The sequence below is a fragment of the Serinus canaria genome, chromosome 2, assembly GCF_022539315.1.
Source record: "Serinus canaria isolate serCan28SL12 chromosome 2, serCan2020, whole genome shotgun sequence".
In the NCBI taxonomy this organism is placed as follows: Eukaryota; Metazoa; Chordata; class Aves; order Passeriformes; family Fringillidae; genus Serinus; species Serinus canaria.
This window is the reverse complement of record NC_066315.1, coordinates 30,618,566-30,629,173: the sequence shown is the minus strand read 5'-3', so window position 1 is coordinate 30,629,173 and position 10,608 is coordinate 30,618,566.

The following is a 10,608-nucleotide window of genomic DNA, read 5'->3' as shown; positions in this document are numbered from 1 at the left end:
AGAATAGGTTGGTGATCAAGGAGGTTATTACCTGCATATCACATAATGATAGAGTGGTGTTAAAGATTTATATGCAGGGAAAAACATGCATTTACCTTCCCTTTATTTTTTCATGGCAAACAAGAAAGAATATTTTAATTGATAAGTTTCTTGTTGTCTGAAACGTGTTATCTCCACTGGAATATGCAGCTATGGTAATAGTGGAAAGAATCCCAAATATTTCTCTGAAGAAACACAAGGGAAATCCCCAATTTCAAAGATAAAGATGGCTTTAACATATCAATCATCAGCAACGTCATGCAGAGGAACACTCCTTATATGGCCTTATCTAGCAGGATCAGCTCTGTGGGAGTCCTTCAATTTAGTTTTTGGGGCAATGACCCAGGCTACCACTGTGTTATTTTAGCATATCCCAAACTAGCTCTTAGATAAAGGGAAATTCAATTTGGCACAGGTAGAAGACTGAGAAGGAACACCCTGAGGAGGCCTTTCTATTATTGTCACACACAACTCCAAGCAAGACTTGGCTTCAATTTAGATCTAGGCGGGGACAGTTTTAAACATGACATCACTGTTTCAGGTGTTATATATCAGATTCTACTGAAATAAAATCACACATCCGTGCTGTCACTTTCATTATTTTAATTAAGGAGAATAAGTACGTAAGGTATCTACAACTTTATAAGGTACCTAAACCAATATACATTTAATTTATACCCTGTGGGTCTATCTAACCCAAATGTATTCCTGTATTCAAATACTTAACTTTTTTTTAAATTTCCTTTGTTGATGTCACCAACCCTTTGGTCACCAGTTAGTTTTCTTCAGAAAGATTTATTCCTGCCTTTATACGTGAAAAAAGTCTTTTTTCTGTTTTCCCTTTTTCCTTAAACTGAATGCAGAACAGCCCATGAACCAAAGTTCTAATAAACCACAGCTCTGAATCAGAGCCAGGTTTAGGTCAAATAAGGGTAAAAAATACTGGGTGGTTTTAGTTTTGGTGGGGTTTTTTGTTTGTTTGTTTGTTTGTTTGTTTTTGTTTTTGCCCAAATATACCATGTGCCTCTAGTACTCACAGGGCCTGAAAAGCAGGTGTTTGCACAGTGATGTCTATCTAGAAAGAACATTGGCTACTACTAATTGGTTATCAGCTTTCTGTTCTACAGATGCCTATGCAGCTGGAGGCAGGGCAACTTGAAGATTTTGGTTTTATAGGAGCTTTGCTAGGTTAAAAAAATTAACTCTTTTTTTTTCTGTAGTTTTTTTCCTCTATGGATTATTAACCCCTTCCTTTCCTCCACCCCAAATTAATGTCAGGATGTGATTTAAAGGATTTATTTGCATTAATTCTTGACCTTTTACCTAATTCATGCACATCACTAAGTAGACATGCCAGATGAATTCCAGTCTACACCACTTATATGAGGTTATGTGTGTTTTGTGCCCTGTAATGGCAGAGACAACAGCAACATCAGTCAGGGAAAAAAGCATTTTCAAAGTTGTGTCCTGTACTTCCTGCAGAATACAGGAAAGTTCTTGGATATCTTGGAATTAGTAATACTTGCCCATTTTACAGGAGGACTTACTTCAGTAACCTCTTAATATCTGAGGATAGCAAATGGAAGATGTTTCCTAAGTACAATGAATTTAATTCCTTAGCTCAATATTATCTAATTAGCATTATACATTCCCTACTATTTAACTGCATATCATTACATCTCAATGGAATACATCTATTTTTACACCATTGGTTATAACCCCACTGATGTAATGTATGAACACAAATTAAACCAGGAAGTCTTAATAAATGTTCAAAAACCATGAAGAAGAGTGTGACTGCTGTTCTGAATATTTGCCTTTTATTTTCAATCATTATATAGATATTATGAAAAATGGATACCTCTATATTAATATTAGCAATAGTAAACACATTAAAATTAAAATTTTTGCAATTTTAAAATTTTCAATATTTAATTAAATTCTTTCTCTGAGGACAAAACAAAACCTATTTCAGTCTTTTAAGACTCTTAAGGTTACCTTCATTTGTATTGCTTGCAAATTAAATATAACTTCATGCTTCCAAGAAAACATGGACTTTTATGCCTAGATTTTTATAGGAACAGTCAAGCTGAATGCTATATTTACTGGGTCAAGCATTGGCCCTTTTACTCTCATTGAGTAACATTTCACTCTAAACAGTCCCACCAAAGCAAATGGAGCTGTTACAGAAGTAAGGAGTTACCATGAGCTGGGATTTCACAGGTGCCAGTAATAATTCTTGTTTAAGAAGAGAGGTATTAATATCTGCAAGGAATGGTGGGGTTTTGACAAAGAACAGAATTGCAATGTAACAGAAAAAAGGGATTTACAAAGCAGAATGTGATTTGTTGAGTCAATTTTGTACCACACATCGTCAGTAATAACATCTTCCTGTAATAGCATGGCATGAATAATTTTTCCAAACCATGATGTAGCAAGAGAGACTCTGACCTTTTTAACTTTTTTCCAGCAAAAGAGGAATATGGCCAGTTAGTTTGCAATATTGGAGCTAATTGTCCATGAAATTAACTTTAAATTAACTGTTAATTTTAATCAACTTAGCAGTTTCTCTTGGGAAATCTTGAAGAATTAATTGAAATGACATCTAAGGAACTTTCTAGCATGAATGTTTTCCAGCACTATCAAATGTAGTGCTTGTCTTTTCCAGTGCAGACTGTAGATTTCCCAGCTTCATTAACAGAAGAACATCTCTCTCAAATGCTATAGCTGAGAGATATGGCCTGCTGTTATTTGAGACTTCACCCCAATTTTTTCCTGCTTTAAACCTCTTCTTGTCATTGCCTCTGTTAGGGACAAGCACAGCTGTGTTGAGAAAAGAAGAATCACAATCTCAAGGCAAGGTGTAGCTTTCTTCACCCTCTAATACACAGCATATCTTTATTTCTTTGAACTCCAGCTGAATGCATGGAGTGTATTCCAGTGCAACCAATCTCTCCCTCCATTCTTACTTCTCCTTTAATTTATGGTAACGTTTCTGTAGCGAGTAGCCTACAAAACTGCTCCTGAAGATGGCATTGAATTAGCATTCCCATCCATACTACCCCAGAAACTACACTGAAAGTATGAGAAAGACAAGTGAATTAGTTTCAGCTCCTGCAGTTTGTGTCCTCAGGGACCTTGCTGAGAAGTCACAGCAAGCCCTTCATCCAAGTCACTGATGCAGAAGTTCAGCAGTACTGGGGCCAGTGTTGAGCCCTGGGGGACATGACCAGGGATGGACCTCCAGCCAGACCCTGCTCTGTTGATCACAGCCCTCTGGGGTGTGCCATTCAGCTCTCCAGCCATGCTACAGTCCACTTAGCCAACCCACACTCCCAAAGAGGGTGTTGTCAGAGGCAGTGTCAAAAGCCTTGCCAAAATCGAGCTAGACAAGGTCCTCTGCTCTTCCCTCAATCCATCCAGGCAGATGTTTCATTGCACAGGGCAATCAGGTTGGACAAGCATGATTGACCTTTGGTGAGTCCATGCTGACCATCCAGAATGAGGTGCTCATTCACCTTTCCAGTGATGGAGGTGGCACTGTCTGGATAGTAGTAGCTCCCTAGGTTCTCCTTCTTGCCCTTTCTGAAGGATGGGGGGGGGGGGGGTATTTGCTTTCTTCCAAGCCTCAGGCACCTCTCCTGATCTCCATGACCTTTTGAAGATGATTGTGAGTGACTTTGCAATGTGTCTGCACTCATGGAGGCATCCTGTCAGTGATGCAACCAGAGTTTTTAAATGGTGCTGAGAACAAAGCTAATATGAGCAATCCCCAGTATATCTGACTGTCAGTACTGTCAAAAGAGCTCACTGGAAAAAAATCCTGTTTTCTCAACACTTAATTTTTTTACTCAAATGTTCACAAGTAAGTAAACAGAAACTTTGCTATTCCCCACTCTTCCCTATGGTGAATTAATGACAGCTTCTTTTAATTGCTTAGAATTTGGGCAGGAGGTTTGCCAAGGCCACCTGCCCCAAGTCAGCCAGCCAGGCCTAGGGGACCTGAAGGGAAATGATCCACTGGCTTTGTGTGGAACGCACAGCAGGCATCAAGGACACAGCACTGCTGGAGCAGGGACTCCAAAGGCTCAGGAGTACCAATGCCTGAGTGGTCATCTCCCCTACAAGGTCTGCAACCAGAGCTTTCAAACTTTGCAGTCAAAATAGTTACAGGAGGAGGCTGTTCTGGGATAGTGGATCTAGCTGTTATCCAGCAACACAGATTGGGATTTCCCAAGCTTTACAGATCTTACCTGAAAATATCAGTCAGATCTTCACAGTTTCTTTCCATTCAACTGTAGCAACAATTCTACTTCAATTTCAGACCTCTCTTTCCCCTCCACAGGAAAGGCTAAAGAAGAATAATCATTCACTAGGGGAAATAAACCATTATTTGATACAACATTTTCTTCATTGCTTGGCAGTTTGGTACCTCTTCTTATAAGCTGGGATACATTTATTGTTCAGCAGTAAATTTTTAGGGGATGAATATAAGAGAGTGGGGACATTGTTTCAAAGTGTTTGCTCACACAGCAGACCAAAAGCTTTTTATACTGATCTGCAGAGATGGTGGACACAAGTTGTGTTTATTTGTTATTATGCTTTGTAAAGGTATTAATCATCAGCCTCGTACTGAGCTTTGCACTTTTCTCTGCACATAACATCAAAAGAGAGGTTTAAAGCTCTAAAACCTCTTCTCAAGAATGCCACTCTTGAGTATTTCTGTTTCTTGTTTTGCTTTGTGGTCACTAACCACAGGAGAAATTTGTCTTTTTTACATATGCTGGAAATAATTTACTGACTTTAGAAATATTAAACCACAAGAAACCCCCTACATTAAAGTAACATTAAGGGTCTGCCTAAAACCCACAAAAAGCCAGGAAATTGAGACTTTAAGCTGAAACTCTGATCTGATACTCCAACCTTTATTTACCTCATAGGGTATAGGTGCCTCCAGTGAGGGGAGTGGGAGACAAATCTTGGTTGCCTGGGTGCTCCTGTTATTCCCTTGTCTTTTCTCACCAGCTGAACACCACTATCAGTCAACAAGAAGCACCTGACCAGGTGATATCTTTTGGAACATCTTTAGATTTCTAACAGGACAGATGGTTATTGTTAAAAAGGAGGGGAAAAGCTCAAGGTGCCTTCTCACCTGAGAAATTGCCAACTTCAGACAGGATTTTTGTCTCTCCAGTCTGACTTGCATTGTGGAGCTTGCTGACACAGGAAGCTGTGTAAGCAGGCAGTAGTTTCAAAAGAATTAGACAAACTCATGGATAATGTGCTGGTAAGCAGAAACCTAGTGAGTGGTCTTCCTCTAGGACCTCTAATAACAGCTGTGGATGCTGAAGATGTGCAAGACATCATACATGCCAAGATTCACAGTTCTGTTGTCTCTGACATCAAAAGAGTGCTGACCCAAAAGGGCTTTACTCATGTTCTTATTGTTTAACTGTCCAAAATGGTAATAAATGACAGTTCCATCCTTAATTCTTATTTATTCTTCTAATTTCCCTTGGGAAAGACATTTTCTTTTTGATAGTTCAAACCACAGTCAGAACTATTGAGCAAGACCTTTCACAGCATTGCTCTGCCTCAGGAGCTGTGCCACAAGGAAAAGAGTAAATGGTCTGTGTTCCTCTTCTTGTGCTCAAGAAACACTACTTTGCTCAATCTATTTTATGTTTAGAGCAGGGTGCAGCACAATCCTGTCCTGCTACGTATTTCAGCTTTTCTCCTCTACCAACAAGGAGAGAGGCAGCAACAAAGCAAGGATTTGCATCTTCTCTCTTTGCCAGTCAGCCAGAGGAAAACAACCAAATTGGGAGCCACCATGAAGTACTTGAGACAGCTGTTTCAGAGAAACAGCTTGTCTGGACCTGATAATAAGAGCTCTGTTTATATTGCCTTTTTCATGATTAAAACAGTTCACTGGGTGGTTTAGATGAAGTGGGTAGGTTCACCTAAAGACAGTGAGATGGTTTTGAAGGTCATGAACAGGTACAGAACTGTAACCATCTTTACTGTACTGCTGGGTAGGAGTAAAGTCTCAACTAGATAGAAAGCTTCTTTTAAAAAAATATGGATACAGCAAAGGAAACATCACTGTGAACTGAGACCCACTGTCTTCCTTATCAGGACCAGCAGAAGCTGTTAAATGACATATATATCTCTCCAGGCCTATAATAGTTAAGTCAGGGACTAATGTTATGCTGTGACCACAGTGTATTCTATACCAGTAGAATATTACAACTAATATCCTACCTGTGGCTTTATTTGCAGTGAAAGATGATTCTGATAATGAAGTGAAAAGTGTGGGACAAACAGTAGAGGTGACAATTAGTAAACAAAACTCAAGTATTTTACAACATTTATATTCTGTAGTATATTTGTCCTTATGCTTCAGCCCCTTAGCTGTGACAATCAAAATTGCATGAAGTTTCATTACCATAATAATGTAAATTTGCCAGGTGTTTCAATAATTCCAAGGCTTGTGTCTGCAGACTGCAAGTCCTCATGGAAGTCACCAGGTGTGGGAGGATTTGGATGCAGAGATCAGTTGAAATTAGTGCATGGAATGTATTGGGTTTGGAAGATCATGTTCTATCAAATACATTTTCTATTGAAGACATTACCTCTGTACTCTCCCAGACAAGGGGGCTGCTCATTATTAGGCCTTAGCTATTCACATGATTAATTTAAGGCTTATACATTTTGCCCCACACTGATAATAAAGATTTAGGCATACCAGTGCTTTAATTTTTCCTCTTGGCATTGTCTTCTTGAGGGTTTTTTTTTTTAAGGCTTTCAAGAGGCAATATTCTGAAATACTGTGCATGGAAACAATAAAGTGCTGGTTGTGACTTTACTTTGAACAAGTTCTCCTGCAGAGTATCATATTATAGTAAATTGCCATCAAGTACAGCAAGCAACACAATCATTCACATTCAAACAGAGCCTTTTGATCATGTTCTACAATGCAATCAAGAATCACATGAGAATTCAAGTACACACCAACTTCATTCAATGCTAACTAGGTGACAGAGAAAGAAGAATTAATTGTGGATGTCAACTAATTGGCTGGTGCATTAGCATAAAGAAACAGGCATTAGTTGTATGTAAAAACTGCATATAATTTTAACAGGCTCTTGTGTTCACTGTGGCCTGCAAATGTATGGTTACTCACAGCTGGAATATTATTAATAGTGTTTCATGTGGGTACACACACACTCCTGCTCCCCCCCCTTTTTCTCTGATCAGAAAAAGTTTTGGAGCTTTTTATCCACAAGGCACATCAAGGTCACCAATTGGGAATTGTTAACTGATAGTTTAATTGGGGAAATGAATAGACTCTGTTGAACTTCAGCCAACAATTTAGCAGATAGATTTATGGAGAACAACAGATGTGGAGGTGGAATCTCTGAAGAAACACATGGTACTGGCATAGAACTATCTCTGCCCCTATTTAAATTACAAGTGGAACAGAAATGTGACAAGGAGGTGAGAACTGCTACGATCTGAAAAGATCCCTTGTTTAAAAAAAAGGGTATCTTGGAAAATAAATCTTTTTCAGAGACAATATTGATCCCGAATTCACACAGATATAGGAGCAGCCTGCAGTATAACCTTATCCATTGCTAGTGCCACTCTTTTCCAAGTAGTTTTGAACTACTCCATGAAGTCACTTCTTCAAGTGTTTTTTTTGAAATTTCTTAGAAGACAATTACCTCCTTCCAAACCCGATCTCCAACTTGCCTTTTTCAAGAAGGATTGCTGGAAATTGGCCAAATAATGTTGTTTTTGTTAAAGTGCATTGTGAAATAGCAGTTGTGCCTGATGTTCAAAATACGTTCTTTGAGACTATGTGGTTCTATTTTACCTGCTTTATACCTGACCTCTCTTCAGCAGACTGTGAATGAAATCCTGAACTAACAAGAGTCACTAATAGCTCCCACTGCTGATACAAGCATTGATTAATTGATGAATAGTGCAATAAGGTATTGTTGCTGGACCATATTCTTTCATTTTTTTTACTCTTGGACAGTGTTTGAGCCAGTTTTGAAAGAGATGCTTTGGTCTCCATCCTTCAAAGTATAGCAAGGCAGTTTCTACCATCCTGAATCCTACCTGCAAATGACCATGAATGAGGGATGCCATTCATTCTTTCTACTGGGCAATGAAATAACTTTGTAAAGGAAACTACCCATCTGCCCTGTGCTGAAGTGCATCATTCCTTGAAATCTGCTGGAACAGCCAGTTCCTATGATTTAGTGAGTTACCTTAAAGAGGCATATCCATCATTGCTCTCCTTACTAGTTCTTTGCTTGTTGGTGTATTTGTTCTATTTGAAACTCCTTACAGTGGAATTTGTCAACAGGCACAAGTAATCATGGCCTGAAAACACCACAAGCTTCATTTGCCACTTCCTCCTGGTTTTGGGAGAAGAAATTGAAGTGGAATGAACAACCTGTGGGAGCCTGATTCTTACTGTCCATCCCTAAATGAGATTGGCAACACTGAGTCTGCGCATAAAGGAGGTAATTTAAGAGTGGTTCCAAGACTCCATCCTAGCAATGGATAATTAGCTCTGACTATGGGGATAGCAGTGGCTCTGCTTTTGTGGAACGAGTATATAACATTATTTTAGGGTGATATTCCTTTACCATTTAGGAATGACAGGTATGATGGGGAAGATTTTACAGTTTTCTAGTAGTTAAAACCTCTAGCTCAGATTGGGGCTATTCTAGGCTTTATTATGTTTGATATGGGTATTTTGTGGTGAGGAGAGGAAAAAAGGGGGCTGTATTCATGTTGTACTCAGACTGGCATTTCTCATCAGAGCTGAGCTCAGCCACAGACTACCTCTTGCTGTTGATCTTCATCCACTTCCTTCAGTTCTTAGGCTGCCATCCTTTACTTTGCTCTCTCATTGTGCTTGGAGGAGGCAAAAAATGACTGGGGTTAAAAATATTATTGGATCAAAAGTGTCCCAGTGAATTGTTTCCTTTTTTCTTATAGACACTTCAGAAAGACTTTATGCACAGTTGTGAGAGTATATTTTAGGGAACAATCCTGGGAAATGGAAGGAAGAGAAGCTGGGCATAGACTCAGAAACAGCTGGAGTAGCAGACTTGACAACAGCTTCATTTCTACCTTCTGGTTCAATAGGTTATAAAAGACACATCACATTTTACTCTGGCACTGGATGTACTCCCACTGACACTGGAGGGAGGAGGAGCTGATTCTGTGATGCTGAATCCACATTAAACCTTGCTAAAAGTTAGGGCAAACCAGAGGTTTTCTTGGAAATAAATGTAAATATGAATTTATCTGAGATTTCAAGACTCAGTGATGAGAACTTGTGAAAGAATAGAATAGCGTGTTTCACATTAGAACTGAAGTATGTGTGCATATACATGTATATATGCAGCCTAAGGAAAAAGGGACATAATTGTACTTTCTGTTGGGTGCTGCAGGAAGAGAAAAAGGTCTTGGTAGTTCTGTTATCTCACTTTTTGGGAATTTTAAATATTGCAACCCTTGATGTGTGTTTGGCTCCCACCCTTCACCCTCACATTTGATTTTGAGATTAGATGAATTTGACATTTTATCCACCTTTCCTTGATTGTGCAAAAAAGTTTATACCAATTTTTAGTTAAACATTTTGTTTCTTCTTCCCAGGAGCAAAAATACGTTCTTTTTAACAGCACTTTTTTTTTTTTTTAATATATATATTTTAACCCTATCTCTCTTTTTGTTGTGATGAAAGGTTACATTTCTTGTTTCTGAACTGAGTGTCAGCTAAAGCAGACCAGTTATGAATAGCCCATCTATTCTGCTCGTCTTATTGGTAAGCATCCCAAATCCTTTGTGGTATTGCTGTCTGTCTTTTCACATGAGGAAACAGAATCAGAGGAGTTATTAGGCTTCAAAGGAAGATCTATAAAATATCTGAACTGATTACATGTGTAGAACATTCAGAATCTGTCATCTGCAGATAATAACAGTGACCTAGCCTTGGGTTTCTGTGGCAGAGAGAGAAGCCAAACAGCTGAAGGCAGTGCTGGAGACATTCCCTGAATGGATACAAATTGGTGCCACTTTGGTCCCACTTTCCAAAAGGTGGTTTGGGTGCAACCTCTCTCAAGCAGATTCTCTTCAGATACACAGCAAGCATCCTTTGTGATGGTGGCCAGTCTGTGACACCCCTATTGCAGGGGGAGGAAATCTCTGGGTAAGACAGAACCAGCGAGGAGCATTGGGTGTATTTTAAAGTGGTAGAATGAGCTGATCAAAACTGATGAGTGGTAGAATCAGCTGATCAAGCTGATCTGCTTTGTCTCTTTCTCCAGCCTTCCTGGAAAAGGGTTCAATATCTCAGATGTGAAGTATTGGACTTCTGTCATTCTCAGAACTTAATTTTTCATGAATCCCAGGTTGAGTGCTGTTTCCCCAAAGGGTAACACTAGCAACAGTAAAGCCTTGCCTTCCCTGCAGAGACAGAATTTAGTACCCTGGACCTCTACACAAGAAGCTTAAAGAAATGAATGAGCTTTATTGACTTTCTTT